We start from the raw sequence: 21,960 nt of genomic DNA, 5'->3' as shown, positions 1-21,960 counted from the left end.
ACACTTATCTTTGTCAGATGCATTTTTGACCTGGCAGAAGATAATCCTTTGGAAAAAATTATTTGAATTGGATTGGTGTAACTGTTGTTTCTAGAGGTGGTGAAAGGCTTTCAGCTACTTGAATTGGGCAAGTCAGGATTCATGAAATGTATACAACCTTTGAGTGTGTGTAAATTGGAATATCCAGGAAGGAGCAGTTTGTACTACTTTCAAAACAGTTTCTCTCCACTTCTGTAAACATCCAGAGCTATATAAAGCATACTCTGAGCTTTAATCTCATGAAGAAAGAGGTTTAAATGCAAAAAAGAAAACAATAGCTTCTCGTACTGGTGGCATTCTCATTATATAAATTCCAAAAAAGTGATTTAATTGAAAGGAGCTGAAAAAACCCCACAATGGTTTGTAAACCTAAATACCTATAAATAATATATTTTCCAACCTTGCATACCACCTACAGTATAAAAATAAACACAGCAGGACACATGACCGTGTGGCCTAATGGATAAGGAGTCTGACTTCGGATCAGAAGATTGAGGGTTCGAGTCCCTTCGTGGTCGGTTTTTGACAATGGTCACACAATTTAGGTTTCCATTCAGAATGGAAGCAGGCTATTCCAATACTCTTATAGCCATCATGTTCTCATTCCTAATTAATAATAAAGTCGAGTACATACTGCACAGTCATTTAGATTGCATCTTCAGTCTAAAATCTAGTGCATTTAAGTGGCATTAAAAAGTGCTTCTATGTACACGCACTCAATACGAACTAGGTTTGCAGAATTTTGACTTCACAGAATGGGTTTTTAGCTTAAGTGTGTGTAGATGAACTGCAAGGTGTGTAAGTATGTGTTCATGGAGTGCTTCAAGTGTAAAATCTGTATGATTTGTGCAGTTAAAGTGCTAATTTTGCCTATGAGAAAGAAAAGTATTACAGAAGAATTATAAAGGATTGGCACATTGGCTGTCTTTGCTGATGACACAGTTGGCTAATTTGTAAAGCACTGGTCTATTAAGTTGCAGAGTGTGGTTGAACTTGGTTAGTAGACTTGGTGCCTGTTTCTGTGTTCTGCTGAAGACAAGGACGGCTTGATACCACTGTCAAAGCCCAGTTTATTAAGAAAAGCATCCATGGAAGAAGAAGTGTTGATTCGAAAATGGTTCTCCTCCAATTTCTCTCCACTTGCTAGAAATACAGAGTCTCCATTATAGCACAGAACAGAGTGTTAAAGTCGGGGATGAAAGAGGATGAAAATGGGAAGTTTACTTATGGAGAGAACTGAGAAATATCCTGTGTGCAGACACCAGTGTTGGACGATTGAATACATTTAAATAATGCCTCTAGACTACTGACATTTATCTGTGCCTCAGTGGCCTAATGGATAAGGCACTGGCCTCCTAAGCCAGGGATTGTGGGTACGAGTCCCATCTGAGGTGCAAACCAATGTCAGCCCTTCCTTTTCCAGAAAAATAAATATATTTATTACATGCTTCCTCTCAGAAGCTTATGAGGTATTAGGAACTTTGAAATGGTACCGTTTTACTTCTATAGTCTTCAGAGTCATGTTGATGTTCTGAAACTACAAAGTCGATTTTTAAACACTTATCTTTGTCAGATGCATTTTTGACCCGGCAGAAGATATTCCTTTGGAAAAAAATATTTGAATTGGATTGGTGTAACTGTTGTTTCTAGAGGTGGTGAAAGGCTCTCAGCTACTTGAATAGGGCAAGTCAGGATTCATGAAACGTATACAACCTTTGAGTGTGTGTAAATTGGAATATCCAGAAAGGAGCAGTTTGTACTACTTTCAAAACAGTTTCTCTCCACTTCGGGAAACATCCAGAGCTATAAAAAGCATACATTGAGCTTTAATCTCATGAAGAAAGAGGTTTAAATGCAAAAAAGAAAACAATAGCTTATCGTACTGGTGACATTCTCATTAAATAAATTCCAAAAAAGTGATTTAATTGAAAGGAGCTGAAAAAAAACCACAATGGTTTGTAAACCTAAATAACTATAAATAATATATTTTCCATCCTTGCATACCACCTACAGTATAAAAATAAGCGCAGCAGGACACATGACCGCGTGGCCTAATGGATAAGGCGTCTGACTTCGGATCAGAAGATTGAGGGTTCGAGTCCCTTCGTGGTCGGTTTTTGACAATGGTCACACAATTCAGGTTTCCATTCAGAATGGAAGCAGGCTATTCCAATACTCTTATAGCCATCATGTTCTCATTCCTAATTAATAATAAAGTCGAGTACATACTGCACAGTCATTTAGATTGCATCTTCAGTCTAAAATCTAGTGCATTTAAGTGGCATTAAAAAGTGCTTCTATGTACATGCACTGAATATGTACTACGTTTGCAGAATTTTGACTTGACAGAATGGGTTTTAGCTTAAGTGTGTGTAGATGAACTGCAAGGTGTGTAAGTATGTGTTCATGTAGTGCTTCAAGTGTAAAATCTGTATGATTTGTGCAGTTAAAGTGCTCATTTTGCCTACGAGAAAGAAAAGTACTACAGAAGAATTATAAAGGATTGGCATATTGGCTGCCTTTGCTGATGACACAGTTGGCTAAATTGTAAAGCACTGGTCTATTAAGTTGCAGAGTGTGGTTGAACTTGGTTAGTAGACTTGGTGCCTGTTTCTGTGTCCTGCTGAAGACAAGGAAGGCTTGATACCACTGTCAAAGCCCTGTTTAATGAGAAAAGCATCCATGGAAGAAGAAGTGTTGATTCGAAAACGGTTCTCCTCCAATTTCTCTCCACTTGCTACAAATGCAGAGTCTCCATTATAGCACAGAACAGAGTGTTAAAGTCGGGGATGGAAGAGGATGAAAATGGGAAGTTTACTTATGGAGAGAACTGAGAAATGTCCTGTGTGCAGACACCAGTGTTGGACGATTGAATACATTTAAATAATGCCTCTAGATTACTGGTATTTATCTGTGCCTCAGTGGCCTAATGGATAAGGCACTGGTCTCCTCAGCCAGGGATTGTGGGTTCAAGTCCCATCTGAGGTGCAAACCAAAGTCCACTCTTACTTTTCCAGAAAAATAAATATATTTATTACATGCTTCCTCTCAGAAGCTTATGACGTATTAGGAACTTTGAAATGGTACCATTTTACTTCTATGGTCTTCAGAGTCATGCTGATGTTCTGAAACTACAAAGTCGATTTTTAAACACTTATCTTTGTCAGATGCATTTTTGACCCGGCAGAAGATAATCCTTTGGAAAAAATTATTTGAATTGGATTGGTGTAACTGTTGTTTCTAGAGGTGGTGAAAGGCTTTCAGCTACTTGAATTGGGCAAGTCAGGATTCATGAAATGTATACAACCTTTGAGTGTGTGTAAATTGGAATATCCAGGAAGGAGCAGTTTGTACTACTTTCAAAACAGTTTCTCTCCACTTCTGGAAACATCCAGAGCTATATAAAGCATACTCTGAGCTTTAATCTCATGAAGAAAGAGGTTTAAATGCAAAAAAGAAAACAATAGCTTCTCGTACTGGTGACATTCTCATTATATAAATTCCAAAAAAGTGATTTAATTGAAAGGAGCTGAAAAAACCCCACAATGGTTTGTAAACCTAAATACCTATAAATAATATATTTTCCAACCTTGCATACCACCTACAGTATAAAAATAAACACAGCAGGACACATGACTGTGTGGCCTAATGGATAAGGAGTCTGACTTCGGATCAGAAGTTTGAGGGTTCGAGTCCCTTCGTGGTCGGTTTTTGACAATGGTCACACAATTCAGGTTTCCATTCAGAATGGAAGCAGGCTATTCCAATACTCTTATAGCCATCATGTTCTCATTCCTAATTAATAATAAAGTCGAGTACATACTGCACAGTCATTTAGATTGCATCTTCAGTCTAAAATCTAGTGCATTTAAGTGGCATTAAAAAGTGCTTCTATGTACACGCACTCAATACGAACTAGGTTTGCAGAATTTTGACTTCACAGAATGGGTTTTTAGCTTAAGTGTGTGTAGATGAACTGCAAGGTGTGTAAGTATGTGTTCATGGAGTGCTTCAAGTGTAAAATCTGTATGATTTGTGCAGTTAAAGTGCTAATTTTGCCTATGAGAAAGAAAAGTATTACAGAAGAATTATAAAGGATTGGCACATTGGCTGCCTTTGCTGATGACACAGTTGGATAATTTGTAAAGCACTGGTCTATTAAGTTGCAGAGTGTGGTTGAACTTGGTTGTAGACTTGGTGCCTGTTTCTGTGTCCTGCTGAAGACAAGGACGGCTTGATACCACTGTCAAAGCCCAGTTTATTAAGAAAAGCATCCATGGAAGAAGTAGTGTTGATTCGAAAATGGTTCTCCTCCAATTTCTCTCCACTTGCTAGAAATACAGAGTCTCCATTATAGCACAGAACAGAGTGTTAAAGTCGGGGATGAAAGAGGATGAAAATGGGAAGTTTACTTATGGAGAGAACTGAGAAATATCCTGTGTGCAGACACCAGTGTTGGACGATTGAATACATTTAAATAATGCCTCTAGACTGCTGACATTTATCTGTGCCTCAGTGGCCTAATGGATAAGGCACTGGCCTCCTAAGCCAGGGATTGTGGGTACGAGTCCCATCTGAAGTGCAAACCAATGTCCACCCTTCCTTTTCCAGAAAAATAAATATATTTATTACATGCTTCCTCTCAGAAGCTTATGAGGTATTAGGAACTTTGAAATGGTACCGTTTTACTTCTATAGTCTTCAGAGTCATGTTGATGTTCTGAAACTACAAAGTCGATTTTTAAACACTTATCTTTGTCAGATGCATTTTTGACCCGGCAGAAGATATTCCTTTGGAAAAAATAATTTGAATTGGATTGGTGTAACTGTTGTTTCTAGAGGTGGTGAAAGGCTCTCAGCTACTTGAATAGGGCAAGTCAGGATTCATGAAACGTATACAACCTTTGAGTGTGTGTAAATTGGAATATCCAGAAAGGAGCAGTTTGTACTACTTTCAAAACAGTTTCTCTCCACTTCGGGAAACATCCAGAGCTATAAAAAGCATACATTGAGCTTTAATTTCATGAAGAAAGAGGTTTAAATGCAAAAAAGAAAACAATAGCTTATCGTACTGGTGACATTCTCATTATATAAATTCCAAAAGAGTGATTTAATTGAAAGGAGCTGAAAAAAACCCACAATGGTTTGTAAACCTAAATAACTATAAATAATATATTTTCCATCCTTGCATACCACCTACAGTATAAAAATAAGCGCAGCAGGACACATGACCGCGTGGCCTAATGGATAAGGCGTCTGACTTCGGATCAGAAGATTGAGGGTTCGAGTCCCTTCGTGGTCGGTTTTTGACAATAGTCACACAATTCAGGTTTCCATTCAGAATGGAAGAAGGCTATTCCAATACTCTTATAGCCATCATGTTCTCATTCCTAATTAATAAAAAAGTGGAGAACATACTGCACAGTCATTTAGATTGCATCTTCAGTCTAAAATCTAGTGCATTTAAGTGGCATTAAAAAGTGCTTCTATGTACACGCACTGAATATGTACTAGGTTTGCAGAATTTTGACTTCACAGAATGGGTTTTTGGCTAAAGTGTGTGTAGATGAACTGCAAGGTGTGTAAGTATGTGTTCATGGAGTGCTTCAAGTGTAAAATCTGTATGATTTGTGCAGTTAAAGTGCTAATTTTGCCTACGAGAAAGAAAAGTACTACAGAAGAATTATAAAGGATTGGCACATTGGCTGCCTTTGCTGATGACACAGTTGGCTAATTTGTAAAGCACTGGTCTATTAAGTTGCAGAGTGTGGTTGAACTTGGTTAGTAGACTTGGTGCCTGTTTCTGTGTCCTGCTGAAGACAAGGACGGCTTGATACCACTGTCAAAGCCCAGTTTATTGAGAAAAGCATCCATGGAAGAAGAAGTGTTGATTCGAAAATGGTTCTCCTCCAATTTCTCTCCACTTGCTAGAAATACAGAGTCTCCATTATAGCATAGAACAGAGTGTTAAAGTCGGGGATGGAAGAGGATGAAAATGGGAAGTTTACTTATGGAGAGAACTGAGAAATATCCTGTGTGCAGACCCCAGTGTTGGACGATTGAATACATTAAAATAATGCTTCTAGATTGCTGGCATTTATCTGTGCCTCAGTGCCCTAATGGATAAGGCGCTGGCCTCCTAAGCCAAGGATTGTGGGTTCGAGTCCCATCTGAGGTGCAAACCAATGTCCACTCTTACTTTTCCAGAAAAATAAATATATTTACTACATGCTTCCTCTCAGAAGCTTATGAGGTATTAGTAACTTTGAAATGGTACCATTTTACTTCTGTACTCTTCAGAGTCATGTTGATGTTCTGAAACTACAAAGTCGATTTTTGCAACACCTATCTTTGTCAGATGCATTTTTGACCCGGCAGAAGATATTCCTTTGGAAAAAATTATTTGAATTGGATTGGTGTAACTGTTGTTTCTAGAGGTGGTGAAAGGCTTTCAGCTACTTAAATAGGGCAAGTCAGGATTCATGAAACGTATACAACCTTTGAGTGTGTGTAAATTGGAATATCCAGGAAGGAGCAGTTTGTTCTACTTTCAAAACAGTTTCTCTCCACTTCTGGAAACATCCAGAGCTATATAAAGCATAAACTGAGCTTTAATCTCATGAAGAAAGAGGTTTAAATGCAAAAAAGAAAACAATAGCTTATCGTACTGGTGACATTCTCATTATATAAATTCCAAAAAGTGATTTAATTGAAAGGAGCTGAAAAAACCCACAATGGTTTGTAAACCTAAATAAATATAAATATTATATTTTCCAACCTTGCATACCACCTACAGTATAAAAATAAACGCAGCAGGACACATGACCGCGTGGCCTAATGGATAAGGTGTCTGACTTCGGATCAGAAGATTGAGGGTTCGAGTCCCTTCGTGGTCGGTTTTTGACAATGGTCACACACTTCAGGTTTCCATTCAGAATGGAAACAGGCTCTTCCAATACTCTTATAGCCATCAGGTTCTCATTCCTAATTAATAATAAAGTGGAGTACATACTGCACAGTCGTTTAGATTGCATCTTCAGTCTAAAATCTAGTGCAATTTAGTGGCATTAAAAAGTGCTTCTATGTACATGCACTGAATATGTACTAGGTTTGCAGAATTTTGACAGAATGGGTTTTTAGCTTAAGTGTGTGTAGATGATCTGCAAGGTGTGTAAGTATGTGTTCATGGAGTGCTTCAAGTGTAAAATATGTATGATTTGTGCAGTTATAGTGCTAATTTTGCCTATGAGAAAGAAAAGTACTACAGAAGAATTATAAAGGATTGGCACATTGGCTGCCTTTGCTGATGACACAGATGGCTAATTTGTAAAGCACTGGTCTATTAAGTTGCAGAGTGTGGTTGAACTTGGTTAGTAGACTTGGTGCCTGTTTCTGTGTTCTGCTGAAGACAAGGACGGCTTGATACCACTGTCAAAGCCCAGTTTATTAAGAAAAGCATCCATGGAAGAAGAAGTGTTGATTCGAAAATGGTTCTCCTCCAATTTCTCTCCACTTGCTAGAAATACAGAGTCTCCATTATAGCACAGAACAGAGTGTTAAAGTCGGGGATGAAAGAGGATGAAAATGGGAAGTTTACTTATGGAGAGAACTGAGAAATGTCCTGTGTGCAGACACCAGTGTTGGACGATTGAATACATTTAAATAATGCCTCTAGATTGCTGGAATTTATCAGTGCCTCAGTGGCCTAATGGATAAGGCACTGGCCTCCTAAGCCAGGGATTGTGGGTTTGAGTCCCATCTGAGGTGCAAACCAATGTCCACTCTTACTTTTCCAGAAAAATAAATATATTTATTACATGCTTCCTCTCAGATGATTATGAGGTATTAGGAACTTTGAAATGGTACAATTTTACTACTGTACTCTTCAGAGTCATGTTGATGTTCTGAAACTACAAAGTCGATTTTTGAAACACCTATCTTTGTCAGATGCATTTTTGACCCGGCAGAAGATAATCCTTTGGAAAAAATTCTTTGAATTGGATTGGTGTAACTGTTGTTTCTAGAGGTGGTGAAAGGCTTTCAGCTACTTAAATAGGGCAAGTCAGGATTCATGAAACGTATACAACCTTTGAGTGTGTGTAAATTTAAATATCCAGGAAGGAGCAGTTTGTTCTACTTTCAAAACAGTTTCTCTCCACTTCTGGAAACATCCAGAGCTAAATAAAGCATAAACTGAGCTTTAATCTCATGAAGAAAGAGGTTTAAATGCAAAAAAGAAAACAATAGCTTATCGTACTGGTGACATTCTCATTATATAAATTCCAAAAAAGTGATTTAATTGAAAGGAGCTGAAAAAACCCACAATGGTTTGTAAACCTAAATAACTATAAATAATATATTTTCCAACCTTGCATACCACCTACAGTATAAAAATAAACACAGCAGGACACATGACCGCGTGGCCTAATGGATAAGGCGTCTGACTTCGGATCAGAAGATTGAGGGTTCGAGTCCCTTCGTGGTCGTTTTTTGACAATGGTCACACAATTCAGGTTTCCATTCAGAATGGAAGCAGGCTCTTCCAATACTCTTATAGCCATCATGTTCTCATTCCTAATTAATAATAAAGTGGAGTACATACTGCACAGTCATTTAGATTGCATCTTCAGTCTAAAATCTAGTGCATTTAAGTGGCATTAAAAAGTGCTTCTATGTACACTCACTGAATATGAACTAGGTTTGCAGAATTTTGACTTCACAGAATGGGTTTTTAGCTTAAGTGTGTGTAGATGAACTGCAAGGTGTGTAAGTATGTGTTCATGGAGTGCTTCAAGTGTAAAATCTGTATGATTTGTGCAGTTAAAGTGCTAATTTTGCCTATGAGAAAGAAAAGTACTACAGAAGAATTATAAAGGATTGGTACATTGGCTGCCTTTGCTGATGACACAGATGGCTAATTTGTAAAGCACTGGTCTATTAAGTTGCAGAGTGTGGTTGAACTTGGTTAGTAGACTTGGTGCCTGTTTCTGTGTCCTGCTGAAGACAAGGACGGCTTGATACCACTGTCAAAGCCCAGTTTATTAAGAAAAGCATCCATGGAAGAAGAAGTGTTGATTCGAAAATGGTTCTCCTCCAATTTCTCTCCACTTGCTACAAATGCAGAGTATCCATTATAGCACAGAACAGAGTGTTAAAGTCGGGGATGGAAGAGGATGAAAATGGGAAGTTTACTTATGGAGAGAACTGAGAAATATCCTGTGTGCAGACACCAGTGTTGGACGATTGAATATATTTAAATAATGCCTCTAGATTGCTGGTATTCATCTGTGCCTCAGTGGCCTAATGGATAAGGCACAGGCCTCCTAAACCAATGATTGTGGGTTCGAGTCCCATCTGAGGTGCAAACCAATGTCCTCTCTTACTTTTCCAGAAAAATAAATATATTTATTACATGCTTCCTCTCAGAAGCTTATGAGGTATTAGGAACTTTGAAATGGTACCATTTTACTTCTATGGTCTTCAGAGTCATGTTGATGTTCTGAAACTACAAAGTCGATTATTAAACACTTATCTTTGTCAGATGCATTTTTGACCCGGCAGAAGATATTCCTTTGGAAAAAATTATTTGAATTGGATTGGTGTAACTGTTGTTTCTAGAGGTGGTGAAAGGCTTTCAGGCACTTGAATAGGGCAAGTCAGGATTCATGAAACGTATACAACCTTTGAGTGTGTGTAAATTGGAATATCCAGGAAGGAGCAGTTTGTACTACTTTCAAAACAGTTTCTCTTCACTTCTGGAAACATCCAGAGCTTTATAAAGCATACTCCGAGCTTTAATCTCATGAAAAAAGACCTTTAAATGCAAAAAAGAAAACAATAGCTTATCGTACTGGTGACATTCTCATTATATAAATTCCAAAAAAGTGATTTAATTGAAAGGAGCTGAAAAAAACCAACAATGGTTTGTAAACCTAAATAACTATAAATAATACATTTTCCAACCTTGCATACCACCTACAGTATAAAAATAAACGCAGCAGGACACATGACCGCGTGGCCTAATGGATAAGGCGTCTGACTTCGGATCAGAAGATTGAGGGTTCGAGTCCCTTCGTGGTCGTTTTTTGACAATGGTCACACAATTCAGGTTTCCATTCAGAATGGAAGCAGGCTCTTCCAATACTCTTATAGCCATCATGATCTCATTCCTAATTAATAATAAAGTGGAGTACATACTGCACAGTCATTTAGATTGCATCTTCAGTCTAAAATCTAGTGCATTTAAGTGGCATTAAAAAGTGCTTCTATGTACACGCACTGAATATGAACTAGGTTTGCAGAATTTTGACTTCACAGAATGGGTTTTTAGCTTAAGTGTGTGTAGATGAACTGCAAGGTGTGTAAGTATGTGTTCATGGAGTGCTTCAAGTGTAAAATCTGTATGATTTGTGCAGTTAAAGTGCTAATTTTGCCTATGAGAAAGAAAAGTACTACAGAAGAATTATAAAGGATTGGTACATTGGCTGCCTTTGCTGATGACACAGATGGCTAATTTGTAAAGCACTGGTCTATTAAGTTGCAGAGTGTGGTTGAACTTGGTTAGTAGACTTGGTGCCTGTTTCTGTGTCCTGCTGAAGACAAGGACGGCTTGATACCACTGTCAAAGCCCAGTTTATTAAGAAAAGCATCCATGGAAGAAGAAGTGTTGATTCGAAAATGGTTCTCCTCCAATTTCTCTCCACTTGCTACAAATGCAGAGTATCCATTATAGCACAGAACAGAGTGTTAAAGTCGGGGATGGAAGAGGATGAAAATGGGAAGTTTACTTATGGAGAGAACTGAGAAATATCCTGTGTGCAGACACCAGTGTTGGACGATTGAATATATTTAAATAATGCCTCTAGATTGCTGGTATTTATCTGTGCCTCAGTGGCCTAATGGATAAGGCACAGGCCTCCTAAACCAATGATTGTGGGTTCGAGTCCCATCTGAGGTGCAAACCAATGTCCTCTCTTACTTTTCCCGAAAAATAAATATATTTATTACATGCTTCCTCTCAGAAGCTTATGAGGTATTAGGAACTTTGAAATGGTACCATTTTACTTCTATGGTCTTCAGAGTCATGTTGATGTTCTGAAACTACAAAGTCGATTATTAAACACTTATCTTTGTCAGATGCATTTTTGACCCGGCAGAAGATATTCCTTTGGAAAAAATTATTTGAATTGGATTGGTGTAACTGTTGTTTCTAGAGGTGGTGAAAGGCTTTCAGCTACTTGAATTGGGCAAGTCAGGATTCATGAAATGTATACAACCTTTGAGTGTGTGTAAATTGGAATATCCAGGAAGGAGCAGTTTGTACTACTTTCAAAACAGTTTCTCTCCACTTCTGGAAACATCCAGAGCTATATAAAGCATACTCTGAGCTTTAATCTCATGAAGAAAGAGGTTTAAATGCAAAAAAGAAAACAATAGCTTATCGTACTGGTGACATTCTCATTATATAAATTCCAAAAAAGTGATTTAATTGAAAGGAGCTGAAAAAAACCCACAATGGTTTGTAAACCTAAATAACTATAAATAATATATTTTCCAACCTTGCATACCACCTACAGTATAAAAATAAATGCAGCAGGACACATGACTGCGTGGCCTAATGGATAAGGCGTCTGACTTCGGATCAGAAGATTGAGGGTTCGAGTCCCTTCGTGGTCGGTTTTTGCCAATTGTCACACAATTCAGGTTTCCATTCAGAATGGAAGCAGGCTCTTCCAATACCCTTATAGACATCATGTTCTCATTCCTAATTAATAATAAAGTGGAGTACATACTGCACAGTCATTTAGATTGCATCTTCAGTCTAAAATCTAGTGCATTTAAGTGGCATTAAAAAGTGCTTCTATGTACACGCACTGAATATGTACTAGGTTTGCAGAATTTTGACTTCACAGAATGGGTTTTTAGCTTAAGTGTGTGTAGATGAACTGCAAGGTGTGTAAGTATGTGTTCATGGAGTGCTTCAAGTGTAAAATCTGTATGATTTGTGCAGTTAAAGTGCTAATTATGCCTACGAGAAAGAAAAGTACTACAGAAGAATTATAAAGGATTGGCACATTGGCTGCCTTTGCTGATGACACAGTTTGCTAATTTGTAAAGCACTGGTCTATTAAGTTGCAGAGTGTGGTTGAACTTGGTTAGTAGACTTGGTGCCTGTTTCTGTGTCCTGCTGAAGACAAGGCCGGCTTGATACCACTGTCAAAGCCCAGTTTATTGAGAAAAGCATCCATGGAAGAAGAAGTGTTGATTCGAAAATGGTTCCCCTCCAATTTCTCTCCACTTGCTAGAAATACAGAGTCTCCATTTTAGCACAGAACAGAGTGTTAAAGTCGGGGATGGAAGAGGATGAAAATGGGAAGTTTACTTATGGAGAGAACTGAGAAATATCCTGTATGCAGACACCAGTGTTGGACGATTGAATACATTTAAATAATGCCTCTAGATTGCTTGCATTTATCTGTGCCTCAGTGGCCTAATGTATAAGTCACTGGCCTCTTAAGCCAGGGATTGTGAGTTCGAGTCCCATCTGAGGTGCAAACCAATGTCCACTTAACTTTTCCAGAAAAATAAATATATTTATTATATGCTTCCTCTCACAAGCTTATGAGGTATTAGGAACTTTGAAATGGTACCATTTTACTTCTGTACTCTTCAGAGTCATGTTGATGTTCTGAAACTACAAAGTAGATTTTTAAACACCTATCTTTGTCAGATGCATTTTTGACCCGGCAGAAGATATTCCTTTGGAAAAAATGATTTGAATTGGATTGGTGTAACTGTTGTTTCTAGAGGTGGTGAAAGGCTTTCAGCTACTTGAATAGGGCAAGTCAGGATTCATGAAATGTATACAACCTTTGAGTGTGTGTAAATTGGAATATCCAGGAAGGAGCAGTTTGCACTACTTTCAAAACAGTTTCTCTCCACTTCTGGAAACATCCAGAGCTGTATAAAGCATAAACTGAGCTTTAATCTCATGAAGAAAGAGGTTTAAATGCAAAAATGAAAACAATAGCTTATCGTACTGGTGACATTCTCATTATATAAATTCCAAAAAAGTGATTTAATTGAAAGGAGCTGAAAAAAAACCATAATGGTTTGTAAACCTAAATAACTATAAATAATATATTTTAAAACCTTGCATACCACCTACAGTATAAAAATAAATGCAGCAGGACACATGACCGCGTGGCCTAATGGATAAGGTGTCTGACTTCGGATCAGAAGATTGAGGGTTCGAGTCCCTTCGTGGTCAGATTTTGCCAATGGTCACACAATTCAGGTTTCCATTCAGAATGGAAGCAGGCTCTTCCAATGCTCTTATAGCCATCATGTTCTCATTCCTAATTAATAAAAAAGTGGAGTACATACTGCACAGTCATTTAGATTGCATCTTCAGTCTAAAATCTAGTGCAATTTAGTGGCATTAAAAAGTGCTTCTATGTACATGCACTGAATATGTACTAGGTTTGCAGAATTTTGACAGAATGGGTTTTTAGCTTAAGTGTGTGTAGATGATCTGCAAGGTTTGTAAGTATGTGTTCATGGAGTGCTTCAAGTGTAAAATATGTATGATTTGTGCAGGTATAGTGCTAATTTTGCCTATGAGAAAGAAAAGTACTACAGAAGAATTATAAAGGATTGGCACATTGGCTGCCTTTGCTGATGACACAGATGGCTAATTTGTAAAGCACTGGTCTATTAAGTTGCAGAGTGTGGTTGAACTTGGTTAGTAGACTTGGTGCCTGTTTCTGTGTCCTGCTGAAGACAAGGACGGCTTGATACCACTGTCAAAGCCCTGTTTAATGAGAAAAGCATCCATGGAAGAAGAAGTGTTGATTCGAAAACGGTTCTCCTCCAATTTCTCTCCACTTGCTACAAATGCAGAGTATCCATTATAGCACAGAACAGAGTGTTAAAGTCGGGGATGGAAGAGGATGAAAATGGGAAGTTTACTTATGGAGAGAACTGAGAAATGTCCTGTGTGCAGACACCAGTGTTGGACGATTGAATACATTTAAATAATGCCTCTAGATTGCTGGAATTTATCAGTGCCAGGTCTAATGGATAAGGCACTGGCCTCCTAAGCCAGGGATTGTGGGTTTGAGTCCCATCTGAGGTGCAAACCAATGTCCACTCTTACTTTTCCAGAAAAATAAATATATTTATTACATGCTTCTTCTCAGATGATTATGAGGTATTAGGAACTTTGAAATGGTACCATTTTACTACTGTACTCTTCAGAGTCATGTTGATGTTCTGAAACTACAAAGTCGATTTTTGAAACACCTATCTTTGTCAGATGCATTTTTGACCCGGCAGAAGATAATCCTTTGGAAAAAATTATTTGAATTGGATTGGTGTAACTGTTGTTTCTAGAGGTGGTGAAAGGCTTTCAGCTACTTAAATAGGGCAAGTCAGGATTCATGAAACGTATACAACCTTTGAGTGTGTGTAAATTTAAATATCCAGGAAGGAGCAGTTTGTTCTACTTTCAAAACAGTTTCTCTCCACTTCTGGAAACATCCAGAGCTAAATAAAGCATAAACTGAGCTTTAATCTCATGAAGAAAGAGGTTTAAATGCAAAAAAGAAAACAATAGCTTATCGTACTGGTGACATTCTCATTATATAAATTCCAAAAAAGTGATTTAATTGAAAGGAGATGAAAAAACCCACAATGGTTTGTAAACCTAAATAACTATAAATAATATATTTTCCAACCATGCATACCACCTACAGTATAAAAATAAACGCAGCAGGACACATGACCGCGTGGCCTAATGGATAAGGCGTCTTACTTCGGATCAGAAGATTGAGGGTTCGAGTCCCTTCGTGGTCGGTTTTTGACAATGGTCACACAATTGTTTCCATTCAGAATGGAAGCAGGCTCTTCCAATACTCTTATAGCCATCATGTTCTCATTCCTAATTAATAATAAAGTGGAGTACATACTGCACAGTCATTTAGATTGCATCTTCAGTCTAAAATCTAGTGCATTTAAGTGGCATTAAAAAGTGCTTCTATGTACACGCACTGAATATGTACTAGGTTTGCAGAATTTTGACTTGACAGAATGGGTTTTTAGCTTAAGTGTGTAGATGAACTGCAAGGTGAGTAAGTATGTGTTCATGGAGTGCTTCAAGTGTAAAATCTGTATGATATGTGCAGTTAAATTGCAAATTTTGCCTACGAGAAAGAAAAGTACTACAGAAGAATTATAAAGGATTGGCACATTGGCTGCCTTTGCTGATGACACAGTTGGCTAATTTGTAAAGCACTGGTCTATTAAGTTGCAGAGTGTGGTTGAACTTGGTTAGTAGACTTGGTGCCTGTTTCTGTGTCCTGCTGAAGACAAGGACGGCTTGATACCACTGTCAAAACCCAGTTTATTGAGAAAAGCATCCATGGAAGAAGAAGTTTTGATTCGAAAATGGTTCTTCTCCAATTTCTTTCCACTTGCTAGAAATACAGAGTCTCCTTTATAGCACAGAACTGAGTGTTAAAGTCGGGGATGGAAGAGGATGAAAATGGGAAGTTTACTTATGGAGAGAACTGAGAAATATCCTGTGTGCAGACACCAGTGTTGGACGATTGAATACATTTAAATAATGCCTCTAGATTACTGGCATTTATCTGTGCCTCAGTGGCCTAATGGATAAGGCACTGGCCTCCTAAGCCACGGATTGTGGGTTTGAGTCCCATCTGAGGTGCAAACCAATGTTCACTCTTACTTTTCCAGAAAAATAAATATATTTATTACATGCTTCATCTCAGAAGCTTATGAGGTATTAGGAACTTTGAAATGGTACCATTTTACTTCTGTACTCTTCAGAGTCATGTTGATGTTCTGAAACTACAAAGTCGATTTTTGAAACACCTATCTTTGTCAGATGCATTTTTGACCCGGCAGAAGATATTCCTTTGGAAAAAATTATTTGAATTGGATTGGTGTAACTGTTGTTTCTAGAGGTGGTGAAAGGCTTTCAGGCACTTGAATAGGGCAAGTCAGGATTCATGAAACGTATACAACCTTTGAGTGTGTGTAAATTGGAATATCCAGGAAGGAGCAGTTTGTACTACTTTCAAAACAGTTTCTCTTCACTTCTGGAAACATCCAGAGCTTTATAAAGCATACTCCGAGCTTTAATCTCATGAAAAAAGACCTTTAAATGCAAAAAAGAAAACAATAGCTTATCGTATTGGTGACATTCTCATTATATAAATTCCAAAAAAGTGATTTAATTGAAAGGAGCTGAAAAAACCCAACAATGGTTTGTAAACCTAAATAACTGTAAATAATACATTTTCCAACCTTGCATACCACCTACAGTATAAAAATAAACGCAGCAGGACACATGACTGCGTGGCCTAATGGATAAGGCGTCTGACTTCGGATCAGAAGATTGAGGGTTCGAGTCCCTTCGTGGTCGTTTTTTGACAATGGTCACACAATTCAGGTTTCCATTCAGAATGGAAGCAGGCTCTTCCAATACTCTTATAGCCATCATGTTCTCATTCCTAATTAATAATAAAGTGGAGTACATACTGCACAGTCATTTAGATTGCATCTTCAGTCTAAAATCTAGTGCATTTAAGTGGCATTAAAAAGTGCTTCTATGTACACGCACTGAATATGAACTAGGTTTGCAGAATTTTGACTTCACAGAATGGGTTTTTAGCTTAAGTGTGTGTAGATGAACTGCAAGGTGTGTAAGTATGTGTTCATGGAGTGCTTCAAGTGTAAAATCTGTATGATTTGTGCAGTTAAATTGCAAATTTTGCCTACGAGAAAGAAAAGTACTACAGAAGAATTATAAAGGATTGGTAAATTGGCTGCCTTTGCTGATGACACAGATGGCTAATTTGTAAAGCACTGGTCTATTAAGTTGCAGAGTGTGGTTGAACTTGGTTAGTAGACTTGGTGCCTGTTTCTGTGTCCTGCTGAAGACAAGGACGGCTTGATACCACTGTCAAAGCCCAGTTTATTAAGAAAAGCATCCATGGAAGAAGAAGTGTTGATTCGAAAATGGTTCTCCTCCAATTTCTTTCCACTTGCTAGAAATGCAGAGTATCCATTATAGCACAGAACAGAGTGTTAAAGTCGGGGATGGAAGAGGATGAAAATGGGAAGTTTACTTATGGAGAGAACTGAGAAATATCCTGTGTGCAGACACCAGTGTTGGACGATTGAATACATTTAAATAATGCCTCTAGATTACTGGAATTTATCTGTGCCTCAGTGGCCTAATGGATAAGGCACTGGCCTCCTAAGCCACGGATTGTGGGTTTGAGTCCCATCTGAGGTGCAAACCAATGTTCACTCTTACTTTTCCAGAAAAATAAATATATTTATTACATGCTTCATCTCAGAAGCTTATGAGGTATTAGGAACTTTGAAATGGTACCATTTTACTTCTGTACTCTTCAGAGTCATGTTGATGTTCTGAAACTACAAAGTCGATTTTTGAAACACCTATCTTTGTCAGATGCATTTTTGACCCGGCAGAAGATATTCCTTTGGAAAAAATGATTTGAATTGGATTGGTGTAACTGTTGTTTCTAGAGGTGGTGAAAGGCTTTCAGGCACTTGAATAGGGCAAGTCAGGATTCATGAAACGTATACAACCTTTGAGTGTGTGTAAATTGGAATATCCAGGAAGGAGCAGTTTGTACTACTTTCAAAACAGTTTCTCTTCACTTCTGGAAACATCCAGAGCTTTATAAAGCATACTCCGAGCTTTAATCTCATGAAAAAAGACCTTTAAATGCAAAAAAGAAAACAATAGCTTATCGTACTGGTGACATTCTCATTATATAAATTCCAAAAAAGTGATTTAATTGAAAGGAGCTGAAAAAAACCAACAATGGTTTGTAAACCTAAATAACTGTAAATAATACATTTTCCAACCTTGCATACCACCTACAGTATAAAAATAAACGCAGCAGGACACATGACCGCGTGGCCTAATGGATAAGGCGTCTGACTTCGGATCAGAAGATTGAGGGTTCGAGTCCCTTCGTGGTCGTTTTTTGACAATGGTCACACAATTCAGGTTTCCATTCAGAATGGAAGCAGGCTCTTCCAATACTCTTATAGCCATCATGTTCTCATTCCTAATTAATAATAAAGTGGAGTACATACTGCACAGTCATTTAGATTGCATCTTCAGTCTAAAATCTAGTGCATTTAAGTGGCATTAAAAAGTGCTTCTATGTACACGCACTGAATATGAACTAGGTTTGCAGAATTTTGACTTCACAGAATGGGTTTTTAGCTTAAGTGTGTGTAGATGAACTGCAAGGTGTGTAAGTATGTGTTCATGGAGTGCTTCAAGTGTAAAATCTGTATGATTTGTGCAGTTAAAGTGCTAATTTTGCCTATGAGAAAGAAAAGTACTACAGAAGAATTATAAAGGATTGGTACATTGGCTGCCTTTGCTGATGACACAGATGGCTAATTTGTAAAGCACTGGTCTATTAAGTTGCAGAGTGTGGTTGAACTTGGTTAGTAGACTTGGTGCCTGTTTCTGTGTCCTGCTGAAGACAAGGACGGCTTGATACCACTGTCAAAGCCCAGTTTATTAAGAAAAGCATCCATGGAAGAAGAAGTGTTGATTCGAAAATGGTTCTCCTCCAATTTCTCTCCACTTGCTACAAATGCAGAGTATCCATTATAGCACAGAACAGAGTGTTAAAGTCGGGGATGGAAGAGGATGAAAATGGGAAGTTTACTTATGGAGAGAACTGAGAAATATCCTGTGTGCAGACACCAGTGTTGGACGATTGAATATATTTAAATAATGCCTCTAGATTGCTGGTATTTATCTGTGCCTCAGTGGCCTAATGGATAAGGCACAGGCCTCCTAAACCAATGATTGTGGGTTAGAGTCCCATCTGAGGTGCAAACCAATGTCCTCTCTTACTTTTCCCGAAAAATAAATATATTTATTACATGCTTCCTCTCAGAAGCTTATGAGGTATTAGGAACTTTGAAATGGTACCATTTTACTTCTATGGTCTTCAGAGTCATGTTGATGTTCTGAAACTACAAAGTCGATTATTAAACACTTATCTTTGTCAGATGCATTTTTGACCCGGCAGAAGATATTCCTTTGGAAAAAATTATTTGAATTGGATTGGTGTAACTGTTGTTTCTAGAGGTGGTGAAAGGCTTTCAGCTACTTGAATTGGGCAAGTCAGGATTCATGAAATGTATACAACCTTTGAGTGTGTGTAAATTGGAATATCCAGGAAGGAGCAGTTTGTACTACTTTCAAAACAGTTTCTCTCCACTTCTGGAAACATCCAGAGCTATATAAAGCATACTCTGAGCTTTAATCTCATGAAGAAAGAGGTTTAAATGCAAAAAAGAAAACAATAGCTTATCGTACTGGTGACATTCTCATTATATAAATTCCAAAAAAGTGATTTAATTGAAAGGAGCTGAAAAAAACCCACAATGGTTTGTAAACCTAAATAACTATAAATAATATATTTTCCAACCTTGCATACCACCTACAGTATAAAAATAAATGCAGCAGGACACATGACTGCGTGGCCTAATGGATAAGGCGTCTGACTTCGGATCAGAAGATTGAGGGTTCGAGTCCCTTCGTGGTCGGTTTTTGCCAATTGTCACACAATTCAGGTTTCCATTCAGAATGGAAGCAGGCTCTTCCAATACCCTTATAGACATCATGTTCTCATTCCTAATTAATAATAAAGTGGAGTACATACTGCACAGTCATTTAGATTGCATCTTCAGTCTAAAATCTAGTGCATTTAAGTGGCATTAAAAAGTGCTTCTATGTACACGCACTGAATATGTACTAGGTTTGCAGAATTTTGACTTCACAGAATGGGTTTTTAGCTTAAGTGTGTGTAGATGAACTGCAAGGTGTGTAAGTATGTGTTCATGGAGTGCTTCAAGTGTAAAATCTGTATGATTTGTGCAGTTAAAGTGCTAATTATGCCTACGAGAAAGAAAAGTACTACAGAAGAATTATAAAGGATTGGCACATTGGCTGCCTTTGCTGATGACACAGTTTGCTAATTTGTAAAGCACTGGTCTATTAAGTTGCAGAGTGTGGTTGAACTTGGTTAGTAGACTTGGTGCCTGTTTCTGTGTCCTGCTGAAGACAAGGCCGGCTTGATACCACTGTCAAAGCCCAGTTTATTGAGAAAAGCATCCATGGAAGAAGAAGTGTTGATTCGAAAATGGTTCCCCTCCAATTTCTCTCCACTTGCTAGAAATACAGAGTCTCCATTTTAGCACAGAACAGAGTGTTAAAGTCGGGGATGGAAGAGGATGAAAATGGGAAGTTTACTTATGGAGAGAACTGAGAAATATCCTGTATGCAGACACCAGTGTTGGACGATTGAATACATTTAAATAATGCCTCTAGATTGCTTGCATTTATCTGTGCCTCAGTGGCCTAATGTATAAGTCACTGGCCTCTTAAGCCAGGGATTGTGAGTTCGAGTCCCATCTGAGGTGCAAACCAATGTCCACTTAACTTTTCCAGAAAAATAAATATATTTATTATATGCTTCCTCTCACAAGCTTATGAGGTATTAGGAACTTTGAAATGGTACCATTTTACTTCTGTACTCTTCAGAGTCATGTTGATGTTCTGAAACTACAAAGTAGATTTTTAAACACCTATCTTTGTCAGATGCATTTTTGACCCGGCAGAAGATATTCCTTTGGAAAAAATGATTTGAATTGGATTGGTGTAACTGTTGTTTCTAGAGGTGGTGAAAGGCTTTCAGCTACTTGAATAGGGCAAGTCAGGATTCATGAAATGTATACAACCTTTGAGTGTGTGTAAATTGGAATATCCAGGAAGGAGCAGTTTGCACTACTTTCAAAACAGTTTCTCTCCACTTCTGGAAACATCCAGAGCTGTATAAAGCATAAACTGAGCTTTAATCTCATGAAGAAAGAGGTTTAAATGCAAAAATGAAAACAATAGCTTATCGTACTGGTGACATTCTCATTATATAAATTCCAAAAAAGTGATTTAATTGAAAGGAGCTGAAAAAAAACCATAATGGTTTGTAAACCTAAATAACTATAAATAATATATTTTAAAACCTTGCATACCACCTACAGTATAAAAATAAATGCAGCAGGACACATGACCGCGTGGCCTAATGGATAAGGTGTCTGACTTCGGATCAGAAGATTGAGGGTTCGAGTCCCTTCGTGGTCAGATTTTGCCAATGGTCACACAATTCAGGTTTCCATTCAGAATGGAAGCAGGCTCTTCCAATGCTCTTATAGCCATCATGTTCTCATTCCTAATTAATAAAAAAGTGGAGTACATACTGCACAGTCATTTAGATTGCATCTTCAGTCTAAAATCTAGTGCAATTTAGTGGCATTAAAAAGTGCTTCTATGTACATGCACTGAATATGTACTAGGTTTGCAGAATTTTGACAGAATGGGTTTTTAGCTTAAGTGTGTGTAGATGATCTGCAAGGTTTGTAAGTATGTGTTCATGGAGTGCTTCAAGTGTAAAATATGTATGATTTGTGCAGGTATAGTGCTAATTTTGCCTATGAGAAAGAAAAGTACTACAGAAGAATTATAAAGGATTGGCACATTGGCTGCCTTTGCTGATGACACAGATGGCTAATTTGTAAAGCACTGGTCTATTAAGTTGCAGAGTGTGGTTGAACTTGGTTAGTAGACTTGGTGCCTGTTTCTGTGTCCTGCTGAAGACAAGGACGGCTTGATACCACTGTCAAAGCCCTGTTTAATGAGAAAAGCATCCATGGAAGAAGAAGTGTTGATTCGAAAACGGTTCTCCTCCAATTTCTCTCCACTTGCTACAAATGCAGAGTATCCATTATAGCACAGAACAGAGTGTTAAAGTCGGGGATGGAAGAGGATGAAAAT

General features: G+C 37.9%; 16 non-coding genes across 16 annotated transcripts; all 16 read left to right on the top strand.

Annotated features, from left to right (window-relative positions):
* The first annotated feature begins 484 nt into the window (after nt 1–484).
* Nucleotides 485–557, top strand: TRNAR-UCG (transfer RNA arginine (anticodon UCG)). Its single transcript has one exon. It is a non-coding gene; the product is annotated as a tRNA-Arg (tRNA).
* Nucleotides 558–1,360: 803 nt separating this feature from the next.
* Nucleotides 1,361–1,433, top strand: TRNAR-CCU (transfer RNA arginine (anticodon CCU)). Its single transcript has one exon. It is a non-coding gene; the product is annotated as a tRNA-Arg (tRNA).
* Nucleotides 1,434–2,079: 646 nt separating this feature from the next.
* TRNAR-UCG (transfer RNA arginine (anticodon UCG)) lies at nt 2,080–2,152 on the top strand. The gene has a single exon. It is a non-coding gene; the product is annotated as a tRNA-Arg (tRNA).
* An 802-nt stretch (nt 2,153–2,954) lies between these two features.
* TRNAR-CCU (transfer RNA arginine (anticodon CCU)) lies at nt 2,955–3,027 on the top strand. Its single transcript has one exon. It is a non-coding gene; the product is annotated as a tRNA-Arg (tRNA).
* A 2,240-nt stretch (nt 3,028–5,267) lies between these two features.
* TRNAR-UCG (transfer RNA arginine (anticodon UCG)) lies at nt 5,268–5,340 on the top strand. Its single transcript has one exon. It is a non-coding gene; the product is annotated as a tRNA-Arg (tRNA).
* A 1,521-nt stretch (nt 5,341–6,861) lies between these two features.
* On the top strand, nt 6,862–6,934 carry TRNAR-UCG (transfer RNA arginine (anticodon UCG)). The gene has a single exon. It is a non-coding gene; the product is annotated as a tRNA-Arg (tRNA).
* Nucleotides 6,935–7,732: 798 nt separating this feature from the next.
* On the top strand, nt 7,733–7,805 carry TRNAR-CCU (transfer RNA arginine (anticodon CCU)). Its single transcript has one exon. It is a non-coding gene; the product is annotated as a tRNA-Arg (tRNA).
* Nucleotides 7,806–8,451: 646 nt separating this feature from the next.
* TRNAR-UCG (transfer RNA arginine (anticodon UCG)) lies at nt 8,452–8,524 on the top strand. The gene has a single exon. It is a non-coding gene; the product is annotated as a tRNA-Arg (tRNA).
* A 1,522-nt stretch (nt 8,525–10,046) lies between these two features.
* TRNAR-UCG (transfer RNA arginine (anticodon UCG)) lies at nt 10,047–10,119 on the top strand. Its single transcript has one exon. It is a non-coding gene; the product is annotated as a tRNA-Arg (tRNA).
* A 1,522-nt stretch (nt 10,120–11,641) lies between these two features.
* On the top strand, nt 11,642–11,714 carry TRNAR-UCG (transfer RNA arginine (anticodon UCG)). Its single transcript has one exon. It is a non-coding gene; the product is annotated as a tRNA-Arg (tRNA).
* A 1,521-nt stretch (nt 11,715–13,235) lies between these two features.
* Nucleotides 13,236–13,308, top strand: TRNAR-UCG (transfer RNA arginine (anticodon UCG)). The gene has a single exon. It is a non-coding gene; the product is annotated as a tRNA-Arg (tRNA).
* Nucleotides 13,309–14,821: 1,513 nt separating this feature from the next.
* Nucleotides 14,822–14,894, top strand: TRNAR-UCG (transfer RNA arginine (anticodon UCG)). Its single transcript has one exon. It is a non-coding gene; the product is annotated as a tRNA-Arg (tRNA).
* Nucleotides 14,895–16,412: 1,518 nt separating this feature from the next.
* On the top strand, nt 16,413–16,485 carry TRNAR-UCG (transfer RNA arginine (anticodon UCG)). Its single transcript has one exon. It is a non-coding gene; the product is annotated as a tRNA-Arg (tRNA).
* A 1,523-nt stretch (nt 16,486–18,008) lies between these two features.
* TRNAR-UCG (transfer RNA arginine (anticodon UCG)) lies at nt 18,009–18,081 on the top strand. The gene has a single exon. It is a non-coding gene; the product is annotated as a tRNA-Arg (tRNA).
* Nucleotides 18,082–19,603: 1,522 nt separating this feature from the next.
* On the top strand, nt 19,604–19,676 carry TRNAR-UCG (transfer RNA arginine (anticodon UCG)). The gene has a single exon. It is a non-coding gene; the product is annotated as a tRNA-Arg (tRNA).
* Nucleotides 19,677–21,197: 1,521 nt separating this feature from the next.
* On the top strand, nt 21,198–21,270 carry TRNAR-UCG (transfer RNA arginine (anticodon UCG)). Its single transcript has one exon. It is a non-coding gene; the product is annotated as a tRNA-Arg (tRNA).
* The last annotated feature ends 690 nt before the right edge of the window (nt 21,271–21,960 follow it).

The sequence above is a fragment of the Lissotriton helveticus genome, chromosome 5_1 (genome assembly GCF_964261635.1).
Source record: "Lissotriton helveticus chromosome 5_1, aLisHel1.1, whole genome shotgun sequence".
Lineage (NCBI taxonomy): Eukaryota > Metazoa > Chordata > Amphibia > Caudata > Salamandridae > Lissotriton > Lissotriton helveticus.
This window is presented reverse-complemented; position numbering and strand designations above follow the sequence as displayed.